The following is a 12,372-nucleotide window of genomic DNA, read 5'->3' as shown; positions in this document are numbered from 1 at the left end:
CTGAAAGCATAAGGTAGTAGCTCCTTTCCAGCTGCAGCTACCATTTTAATGGTTACAGGTGTATTTCCAAAAGTACAATATTTTTTGTTTTTTGTTTTTAATGAAAATCAGTGAGATAAAACAGCTGCAGCTACCATTTTAATGGTTACAGGTGTGTTTCCAAAAGTACAGTGTTGGTTTTTTTTGGTGGTTTTTTTTTTTCCAATGAAAATCAGTGAGATTAATAAGTGAAATTTGGAACTTACTTTTGCACAGTTCTTTATGAATTGTGATCAGAATATGGTCTATTAGTAAGACTACAATAACAAGGCATGGCAATTATCTGAAAAAATCTCTTTCTCACAGTTTTTTTTTTTCCTGTATTAATTATTCTTTGTTATAATTTGAAAAAGGACAAAATTACATTTCCTTCCTTCCTTCCTGCCTGCCTGTCTGCCTGCCTGCCTCTCTTTGGATATCACACTGATAATAGGCTGCTAAATAGTAAGGAATTGGTACATTTATCAGCTCATCCATTTTAAAGCAGTTGTTTAAAGCATGCTGCATATGAAAATCTCCAACAACTATACTGGTATTCTTATTTTTTGTATAAATAAAGAATTGATGGCTGCATCTTTATATATATATATTGTGTATACTACTTTCAGTTAAGAAATGAATTTGCTGATAAAAAAGTTGAGAATATTCTTAGACTTGAAAAAAATAAAGAAAAATATATAACTTAGACAATAGCTTACATGTATTAGTCTTGCAAATCTTGAATATGCTGAACTACAATGATTATTGTCAAACATTACTGAACTACCTACCTGCACTAAAATTAAACAAAGATGGCACAAACTATGAATTGCTATATTAACATTTCTGAACTATTATGAACTAATTCCACTACCATCCACTAATTAGTTACTGAGGCCTAAATCTAATACAATTGCAGTTTTGTATCAAAGTAGCAAACCATTATAAAGGAACAGAGGAAATTAAAATTTAAGCTGTATTAGTTTAACATGTGTTTAAATCATGCTGCCAAATTACTTCTGCATTTAGCTAAATGGATAACTTTAGTCACGAAAGCTCAGCAAAATAACTTGACTCAAATACTTATAATCATACGAGTTTGAGTGCATAACACTGAGTCAGGATTTTGGCTTATCCCTGCAACTGACATTTTTACTACAAAGATCTTTGTTTGGATCCCAATTCTTAAAAAAAATCTAGTTCTAGCCCCTTCTGTAACAATATATCAATACGCAGCCCTTCTGTTACAGGCACTGCAATAGCATGCTCCTATTACAAACAGATGGGTTATCTAAGACTCATTAGTGGCTCAACCATGAGGTTTTGTTGCCTTTAGAGTGTAATCAATCAGGAGGGAGAACTATTTGGTGCTTGTCTAGTGCTTTAGTAATTCATTTGCTATGGATCCTCATTAGAACGGAAAATTACAGCTGTAGCAATGTCTTAGTTTCAAGAAGCAGAAGCATCTTTTTTCTTTCCCCTCTTTTTAAAAGAAATGTTCCATGGTTGTAGGTGAAGGACATGGACACTGGAAGACAAGCATCATGTGGCTGGTGGTAATTTATTTATTGCATTTTTAGCCTTTGGAGGAGTTCCCTGCTCTGTACAGCTATGCTGGTTGCTACTTTAAAACTAAGTTCTCTAAGTTCTACACTGATACAGGAGAAAGAACCAAGCCTGAGAATCAGTTACTATTGGAAATAATGACATGTGATATTATGAAGAGTCACAGGAATTGCAGCATTTATTTCCTTTGCAGACTGTTTTGTGAAAAGGAAAAGGACAATAGAAAAAATAGGAAATCTTGAAAAATCAGAAGTCAGAACTTATAGGGTTTCACATTATTTTCCTACAGAGAGCGAGAAAATTTGCCATGAATTTTTACCACTGACATGTTATACTATGAATCCACAACTATTAAAGTTTAGTGCAAATCTAACTCAGCTCTGCAAGTGTGAACAATGTTTGCATGGTGGAAGAAATGTTAACAGTGGGCCTCTGTGCTAGAGCATGCGTGTCCTCTAATGGAACCCCTTGCTTAGTCTCAAGTGTGGGCTGAAGAAGAAAGAATGTGCAGGCAGAATAGATGTCTCTCAGAAGACAGGATTAAATGAGAGGTTTATGTCTCTGAGGTGGCTGCCCTGTGGTGATTTTCCTGTTATCACACTTCACCATAGAGATGATAACCACAGAACTGTATTTCCATAGTGCATCTCTTGGCTCTCTCTCTCACTGTAGTCTGTATTTGTAGTGGGAAATACAGATCAGGCAAAGAGCTTCCATAGATTTGAAGAAAGTTCCCTTGCTTGACCAAGGAGTGTGAATGGATGATAACATGCCAAAGTTAGGCCAGACCTATGCAGGCCAAATTCAATCTGTAGTGCAACATCACTAAAGCTGATGGACATGGTGCTATTTGCATAACACATGCAGGAGTTTGAGACTTCACTGCTCCTGGCTGTCAGTCTGCTCCTTGCACTGGTGTTACCACTCCTGAGGCAAAGCTAGCACAACAAGATAAGTGAGTTTAAATCTCTGCTTATATACTTTTCAGCCTGATGGATTAATGCAAATTCAGCTTCATTGTTCATGTAAATTAAGATATCAGGTTTGGACTGACTAGAGAGAGGTGTGGACTTTTACCTTCCTGCTGTCCTTTCTTCAGGTAACAGTCTGTTGCAGAGATAGGTAACTTTTAAGGGTAGCAACACTGATTTGCACTAATAAACTTGTGGAGCCTTTTCTATGCAAGATGTACATTTGAATTATTTTCTTTAACTATTAATGGATCTTCAACACATCTCCTCAAAATTAACAAGAGCAAATAATACTTCTGCAATATTCTTAAGAAACAGTTTTTTAGGAAACTCCTGGCTCTTAATGATTACTGGGATAGCTGACCTGGGATTTATATCTAAAACTATTAGAATTTTGACTGTCTCCAATTGCCACTTTAAGTGATAGTCAGATCAACATGCCTTGTATATTTAGCAAGTCTAAGTTTTTGGAAGCTGCTTGAGATTTGACCTTGCTTTTTAAATGACTCAGAATAATTTCACAGATCTAATTAGTGTGTGAGAAAATCACTTCAACTCACCCCATTTGACATTAGTCCATTAAAGCAATTAATGAAGTTTTGTCTGCTGTTATATATTACTGTCAATGCTACATGAATAAAGATTCAAAAAGAGAATAGACCTAAACAGAAACTATAAACCAGTGAATCATGTGGTCTTTATAACAATTTTACGTTGGCCAGGAAATTGTCATGTGTCATTTCTAAGTAAAAGAAACCTAGGAGGGAGAAAGGTCTACAGGGAGAAAGAGGAAGAAAAAAAAAGCTATGTTATGATTGTAGGAGACACCATTTAATCAGCTATACCAGTTAATAACTCTTGCTGCCTTTTTTATTTGTCAAGGGCTCAATATTTTTTCAATATGAGGTCTGCTTCAGTGTGCTTTAAATGGCAGTTTATAATTAATGGTACTTGAGCATCTCTTATTTCAAAAATTCATACAACATTCTTGGTTACAATTTATACATGATTTTAAAGTATAATTAACGTTCAGCTTTACAAGATATATGCAAACAGATATGCAAATTTGGAAATAAATATGCAAACATATAAAATGTTGTTGAATTAAGTAGTCCTTAACATTTTTAATGAAATCAATATTTTATTCATATTTTGCACACAATTTTGAGTACTTAGTGATTTGGTAGTTCTCAGACTTTTGTGGACCATGGCTGCAGATTGATTCTCTTGTGGCTCAACTTGTCTTCCACTCTCCTTGAACCTCATACTTTCTTTATGGAAAACAGCAGCTAATCCAAACCCCTCTAAATTATTTGGATTCTTTTCAATTATGCTTTGTGGATATTTGGGATAGTAAACTTAAAATGTTGCTGAAACAGTTGAAAATAATATTTATAAAAACTTTCATATTGAATCACATTAAAGGTTTGTCTAGACCAATATCCTATTCTTAGAAGTAGCTAAATAGCTACTAATCTTTAGTAGCTAAATAGCTACTGTCTTTAGCTAATAGTAGCAAAAGAGATGAAAATATGCATCAAGTATATCACCTAGGTGTTTTTTGAGCACACAGCCAACTGAGTCAAGAAATGCTTGTGTGTGTATATAAATATATGTGTGTGTGTGTGTGTATTCTATCTTTGCATATTTATATATAAAATTGGGAAAAAACACTGAAAACTTTTTTTTACAGGAATGTAGACTGCTGGTTTGTGTAAGCTATGATCTATAAATTTTACACAGATCTTCTGAAAAAGCTGCCCTAAGGAAAGGGATTCCACATTTAATTTAATTTCTAATTCCAGCTTTTGCAAGTTTTGAGCCAGTTTAAAGCTTGGGCTTTTTGCTGATCTGAATAATATATATATTCTGGATGTATACATATATTCTGGAGATACATATATATATTCTGTCCCTGGCAGTGTAGGTGACACACCAGTTTACCTGTGTCTTTTGAGTGGTAGAGATCCCAACCCTAAATACACCAATACAGGTGTGGTCTAACAAGTGATGAGTTTCTCCTCCCTCAGTCTACTGATTATGGTGTTACTGCAGTCCAGGATGGTGAGTGCTGTCTTCACCAGGTATAAAGTGAGCTCACTGCTGTAAGCAAGGACATTGCCTTACCTGCCCTAGCCTCAAGAAATGGATCCTGGCAATCCCTGCAGCCCCTGAAGACTGGCATCCTCTCCTCAAGAGCTCATACAACCCAAATGCTACCTCCAAAGGACATGTAGTTAAGATACTCAGAGAGACAAATTATAAAGGTGTGTGGAATTTTGTATTTAACTGGTAAGACAGGAAAATCCTCAGGGGTCCTGACAGCAAATCAGGGTTCTGGATGTAGGTGCTAGTAAATGACTAGCTATTAGTACTGGGTGACTGATGGGTGCTTGACAATTGTCAGAGTGAACTAGGAAGTCATAGAACATTGGTACTTCAAACTATATCCTTTACAGTGTAATAAGATAATGCATGCTGAGGAGAGGTACCAGGAGCAGTTGAAAGGCTTGGTGTTATAAATGCTGAAGGCTGAAGTAACAGGCAAGGTGTGGAGGCAGGTTTCCATTCTGCCTTCATTTCCATCCAAAGCATGCTTTAAGGTTGCACATTGTTTAACTACTGAAAGAATTTCTGCAACTGGAAAAAATTGCTGAAATTGGCTGTTTCTTCAGACACCTGAAGTCCTACATCTAGATTCTGCTGTTAGGTTGGCTTGGACAAGCATTGGCTTAGACTGAAGGAATTTGAATACCTGAGCATACAAACGTAGAGTGGATGAGTATGGCATAGAAAATTGCATTCAAGTTACAATGCACCATAGAATGCAGGAGGTGTACCCTATTCAACTTCCAGTCTCAGAACCTGGGTAAATGTTACATTTTAGACTTCATGTGCTACAGATCCCACAAGGTGACTATCAGCTGAAGAGTAAATATGGTTCCCTATCCTTGGTTTGCAAGATTACTAATCAAAATCACATTCCTGGGCTTTAATTAATTTAGGGTTACTACACAAACTTGTTACATACAAAAAGAGTCATGCTGAAATCTATGCTGTTGATCATATGAGAGTTATGCATTTTAATAAAGTTTGTAGATTTGGTCACTTACATTTTTTTCAATACAACCTAGAATATGTTTCATTTAGTTTACATTGATGCATAAGTAATCAAAATCATAATTATATTGCTAAAGAAACATCACTTAAAAATAGACATATAAATGCTGTTTTGAGCATTGCAAACTGCTATTTGCAGTGCAGTGTTTTAGTTATGAGATGTAGAAAAATTTATCTGCCTTTGCAGGTGCATACTCAAAATGCTGTTTCAGGGCAAGTAGTGCTATAGTATTTTTCTGAGAGATATTGATAGATTTATTACTACAGGTATAGTGAGTGAAAATCAATACAGCTGCTTCCCTGCATATCTGTGGTAGTTTCAAAGTTTTCAGAGTATAATTGACTGAAAGAAGTAAGAGCCTGGTATAGCAAACCTGTGTTCAGAGCTGTGCAATACCCTCTGCCTTCATACTGAATAACATTGGTCTTTAAAAGACTATACCTGTGCACTTGCTCATCTATTTTTCATTCTCACAGAATATTTCAGTGCTGGGTTCTTGCAAGATTTTGTTTCTGTGGGCTGGATTTCATTTCAGCAGATTGCCCAATCCCCTCTTCCTTCTGTTGTAACAGGTTTTGAACTGTCTCAAATTCACCAATGGCTTTATGACAATCTGAAAATTAATAATGGCCCCTTACTTGCACAGGGCTAGGTGATTCACAAATTCCTTACTTAACTGATACTTCTTTTCCCCTTACTTCCAGCCAGGCAATCTTGTGTGCTTTTTAAACCAGTGTAAAGGCAGTAAAATGTGTATACATTGAAAGTTTTTCTTCCTGGCACTCCATCACTTGGAAAGCAATCTGAGGCTTTTCCATAGGCTGATGTATTGGCAGTAACTTAAAAAAAATCCCAAAAATATAGAAACAGGATTTCTGATTATGCTATAAATTGGGATTTTTTCCTTCAGGCAGGCGGAAGGACATGCCAGTTGGACTTTATATGTTGGCTGTTAAAAAGCTTTAGGAGCCAAAATTATAATTAGCTCACTCATATTGAAATATGTTCTCCCTAGCTGTTTTATTTTTTTGCCAGAACCTGATGCAATTCCTGAAAGATGCAATTTCCTTCAGCACAGGAAATACACTTCATACTGTTGGCATTAAGCAACCACCCGTGCAGTGGCTGTTGCAGTGCTTGCAGGAGGAGGCGATGCATGTTCTCCCTGGCGCATTTCCAGGGTGTCTGGCTGCAGGGCCTGGTGCAGGGACTTGCATGGCTGGGACTGCTCAGTGCACCAACTGCAGGGATCTAGGCTCCAGGCAGAGGGGGCATGAATTGCCCAGACTTGCAGGAAATGCTTTTTAGAAGTAAACTGGGTGAAAAGCAGGGCTAGTCCAGCAAGAAATCACCAATGCAAGAAGGTTGCTTGTATTTCAGCAGCACCTAGTTTTATGTATTGTAAAGTAGTGCTTAAGAGAGCCCACTGAGATCCAGGTGTCACCTACTCAAAATCACTATTGCACACTGAGTGAAGGACTGGTGGGCATAGCTGAAAGAAACTTTATCAAGGAACTTTGACTGGAAACATGGACTACAGCACAGGATGCAGATCTGAAAGACGTAATGGATACTTATTGGGACAACTAAAGTCTGTTGAGCAGGCCAGTGAGAGTAAAGCTAGTCTGGGAATGTTTCCATTCACCCCCCCTCTGTCAATCTTCTGATTTTAGCATAGATGTGTCCCCTGTGAGAACTGGTCCATAACTTCTGTAAATCACCAGAGCTGAGAAAGGGAATGGAGGATACTCAGGGAAACTGGCTAGCAAATGAGATTTCATAACAAGTCAGAGACAGCTCTGCAAGAACAATCCAAATTCTTCTTTTTCACAGTTCAGTGCCATGCAATGGTTCATTTAAATATGATCTGAAATTGTTACTAATTTTTCCTGTCACTGTTTGGACTGTTTATTTGCAAGATGGATATTCAATCGTATTAGGGGTGGTAGAATGCTTTTCCCTGAAAGTTCTCTTAGATTCTGTGTTTGATTCCTTTTACTTGCATTTGTTCATTCTCTGTTGCGGGGAATGGGGAATGAATGGGGAATTTTCTCAAAATGAACCCATTTTTTAATTCCATGTTAGATATTTATGATGGTTACACAGTTTGAATATTTTGCTTTGTTTTGTATAAGAGACTCTTATCCAACTTTCCATTTTACTACTTTCTTCCCAAAGGAATACAAAACTTTCTTTAGGAACGTCATTTAGTTTGGATAAAAGACTCATAAACTTCTAGCATTGGGGAAAAATGTAGAGGGAGTGTTCCTAGCAGAAGATGCCTATAAGTGCGTGTGAGAACCGTGCACCGTTGGCAGCCTGGTTTAGCCGGCTCTTCCCCCGCCGAGGTTTCGCCGGCTCTTCCCCAGCTGAGGTTTAGCCGGCTCTTTCCCAGCTGAGGTTTAGCCGGCTCTTCCCCAGCTGAGGTTTAGCCGGCTCTTTCCCAGCTGAGGTTTAGCCGGCTCTTCCCCAGCTGAGGTTTAGCCGGCTCTTTCCCAGCTGAGGTTTAGCCGGCTCTTCCCCAGCTGAGGTTTAGCCGGCTCTTTCCCCGCCGAGTTTAGCCGGCCGTTCCGCAGCTGTGGCCGGCGGCTCCGGCGTGGCGGGGCCGGGCAGAGGCAGCCGCAGCCGCCCTGGCGGTCACAGGGTGTGCACGCACAGCCCAGTGGGGGCTCCAGGGCAAAGAGCCCGGCACCCGCAGGACTCAAGAGCGTTTTAAAGAGTACTAAATAAGTTGCTTTTATTATTTCAGCATAAAACCCTATAGTATGTTCATAAATTGATTAACTGATTTTATGGACAGCCTCCCTTCAGTCTGAGTTGTCTAACTGGTTTTGAAACTGATTCTTTGCAGACACAAGAAACACATGGAGAATCATATTATTACAACCACAGATCAATTCAGGTATTTTGGCAGGCAAAAAGAAGAAATCTGAAGCTGGAATAGAAGAAAGAGCTAAAAATTAACGGACCACTGACTTTGAAGTTTGAAGGCAAGCACTTAATGTTACTCTATGAGGCTGATATTAATCCAGCAAGTTTTTTCCCAGATACTGGATTTAATGCATGTGTCTTTCCTTAAGATGCTTTTTTAATTTCATCTGTTGAAAGACTAGGGAAAGAAATCGTGCTTATAAGTTTGAGTTGAAAACTTTCTTATTAATATTAGAAATATTTAAAGGGACAGTTGAATGCCAATTTGACTTCTTAATGAATCCAAGATCTTAGTTTAGCTTAGATTCCTGAATTCATGCAAATATCAGATACCATCTCTAACTGCTTTTTTCACATAAGAAGAATGCATGCTGTTGAGTGTGGTATCACCGGATAACTGAACAGAATGAAGTGTTTAGAATTAGAACTCCAGAAAGTAAGCATGAAGTTTTATTACTTGAAAACTACTGTAGGTTCCATGGTGAAAAATGTAGAAGAATTGTAATACCGTTCATAACATCTATAAAAAGCATTATTTTGATGGACCATTTTCTGTGTTTTGAAATCAATGAAATACAAATGATTGGAATGTGATAAATATGAATGGGGTAAAAACTTGAGACCTTTACTGCTTGAAAAAAAGGAGTACTCAGACTTTTATGCTTTATGTTCTGGAAACTATTAGTAGCTGAAATGAAAAATCTTAATTTTCCTATAAGTTATACAGTGACATACTTGTAACGGTAGAATCTTTTCCTTCTCTTTAAAGATGGATGTATATTATAAAAGCAGATGCTTTCCAGACTTTTTATTGACTTATATCTTCATAACTTTTTTTAAACTAGTTTTGCATTAAAATACATGATGCCACTGTAATTCTCTCTGTTTTCCATATTTTCACAGGATTACATGTTGCCAAAGTAATTCTGATTATACTTTCAAAAATCTCTAGTGAGCAAAATGGCTGAAACAAATACCTGCTTTGTGCTTTTGGAGGAAATACATATATTTGAGGAAGGGAAGAGGAGTTTGTATGTGCTTTAGACCTGATTCAAGCACTTCCATTTAGTATAATAATACTGATAAGCAGTGTTTTGCTATGTCCCTAATGATTTGCTACAGAACAAATGTAAACAAAGATTGGTAATCCCCTCAATATAAGTTCAGTGCTAGGCCTTGTTAGATTCCTGCCTCTTGTTTTTATGTAGGTGAGACAAAATATACAAAGGAAATACATGTTTCTCTAGGGCTGTTTGGTATGAATTGAGTTTGCTTTGAAATTGGTATTTTGGAAATAAATTGGTAGTAATGTGGTTATAACACCAATAAATTGGTATTGGAAATATTTTTGTTTTTTGAAATTGATCTGCTTTGCTGTCTTTGCCTAGAGTGCCTAGAGTACCTCTATTCCCAAGGCTACTCCACCAGCTGAGAATATCTCTACTGCAGCAGTTAATGAATATTTGATGCATGGTCTTACTTTTTGACAATACACTTATCTTAGTGACCTATTGTGGACCTCCAAGTAAAAAGCACTGTCCTACTCTAATATTTCAAGAAGATTATCTGCAAACTCTGGCTGATGGTGACCATGCCATAGGTGTCAGCAGGAAGTCTGTTATGGTTCATGTATAGTTGGTTAACCATTAGCAGTTACCAAAAATAGCATTACACGTGCATATACAGTGAAAAAGAAAGTAAACCTTTTGTGGGGAAAAAACCAATGTAAGAGTGGAAACTGACACAAGAAGGGTAAAGCTACACATCCATACAGAAGTTCTCTGTATCATTTGGCGGCTTTACTACAGAGAAGGGCTGTGTGGAATAACAAACTTGTACCTCTGAACTTACCATTGAATAAAGAATCTTTATAGCCAAAAAATGAGACTATCAATAAATGAATAAGCAATAAGCTGTCAGCTGAAAAGAAGCAATGGAAAACTAGGAAGGGAGAGAAGAATGAAAAGGAGTTGATGCTGAAAAAAAAGGGCCCAAAAAATCAGGGTCTGTCAGATTGGTATAAGATTGGTACCCTAGTTCTCATTAGCTACTTATAGAGTGCCTGTTGTCAGAGTCCTTTGATCCTACAATAATTTATTAAGTATTTTGATAAACAATTTATTCTTCCCACAAGATGTGCCAGTGGAGACAGAGAAGGGAGGAAGCAATATCTAGGAGCAGTCATGTAACAAAGGCACAAAATGCAACCAAGGGTTCTAAAAGTTTATTGAAATGCATTTTTTGTATAATGCAATGATCAGATCAACGGTCATTATTCCTCCTAGGATTTCTATAGATCACCAAAAACCATAATTTTCTAAGTTCAGACACTATTTATATATTATATTAATATTATATAGATAGTAAATGTACTTCATTCTTTCTATGCAGCTCAAGTGACATTGAGGAGAAACTGTGCAATTATCCAGCTGCACTGACACCATTAGGGAGCTTGTTCTGGATCACAGGTAAGTCAGATAAATATTTTGGCTTTGCGTATTTGGGTACAGAGCCTGTGGTCAGCAGTTGGTATTTGGCATGCAACTGCCTACTTTATCCATTTTTATGCACCAACTAATTTCCTTGATGTAGGGATTTGGGGATGGTGAAATAATTTCATAAATTATAAGCAAAAAAAAAATAAATCTGTTTCATCTACTTCGTTCTGGATAGCCACTGCATTAAACCTGTCAAAAACATATTGCTTGTGTTCATCCCTGCTGCAGTTCCATTGATTACAGTGGAGTTAAATCAAAGATGAATCTGTCTGTTCAATTTAAATCTAATGATTGGTTAAAAAGTCGGGGGGAGAGCCCTGTCTAAATCCAAGGCTGTTTTATCCTTGTGTCAGCATTTAATTCCATTTGCATATAAGCCTATTTCCCTTCTCTAAATTTAATTTGTTAGAGCTTGGCCCTCAGCAACAACAGCAACAACAAAGTAATTGCATGCAGTATTGGGCAATGGTGCCAATGCAGCATGTGCTATAAAAATGTCTCATGCAAATTTATAAAATGTAGGCATTAGTGACACTCTGCCTGGTAACCTGGTATCTGGATACTTGAAAAAAAACTCCAAGCTCGAGCTTCATGGACATGTGACATCTAATAATACACATATGAAGAAGCCTTCTTTTAATATCAGCTATTAATTGTGTCTGTTTCACCAAAGGAAATAAGATATCCATGTCTTGCATGACCAGTGGGAACATTCTAGAGTTTCCCTGTGATGAGATAAAACTGACTGAGACTTAGTTCTCAGGCTGCACCAGATATCATCTGTGACTTTGCACAAGGTACTTTTGCAGTGTGACTTAACAAGCTTGTTTTAAACTGGGGAGGAGTGGTTGGCATTGTCTTGTTTTTTAGCTGCTACACTCCACTGCAGTACTGTTTTCTCATATCACCTAGCCTCGAAACACAGAGCCCAATCTTCCCTGAGACCCTTCAGGTGGCCGTTTTTGAATCAAAGGGCTCTTCTTGTTGAACTTGACCTGATCAGCAGTCATTCCAATTCAGCTGTTCTTCCAAAGGTAGTGGTACCTGCCTTAAGTTGATAGAATCCTTTATTCTCCTTTTTCCTATCCTAAATATTTGATTGCACCCAAAGGAGAAACTCCCAAATCAAAACATTTTGTAGGATTTGAGTTTTTCTTTCTGCTTTAAACCCCAGCTTTTTCATCATACATTCTGATGCATTAAAACTAATCATGGTCATAGATTCTTATGTCTTGTCCATTTTGCACAACTTCATGTGAAGAGGTAA

The 12,372-nt window shown here is 37.3% G+C and overlaps 1 long non-coding RNA gene across 1 annotated transcript in view; it reads left to right on the top strand.

Moving 5' to 3' along the window:
- Positions 1 to 10,993: 10,993 nt before the first annotated feature.
- Positions 10,994 to 12,372, top strand: part of LOC120510829 — a 183,707-nt gene continuing 182,328 nt past the window's right edge. The window contains exon 1 of the long non-coding RNA XR_005629604.1: positions 10,994 to 11,075. This is a non-coding gene — a long non-coding RNA (uncharacterized LOC120510829). The remainder of the gene's footprint in view (positions 11,076 to 12,372) is intronic.

This window comes from Passer montanus, unplaced genomic scaffold (genome assembly GCF_014805655.1).
Source record: "Passer montanus isolate IOZ18808 unplaced genomic scaffold, ASM1480565v1 scaffold60, whole genome shotgun sequence".
Classification (NCBI taxonomy): domain Eukaryota; kingdom Metazoa; phylum Chordata; class Aves; order Passeriformes; family Passeridae; genus Passer; species Passer montanus.
This window is presented reverse-complemented; position numbering and strand designations above follow the sequence as displayed.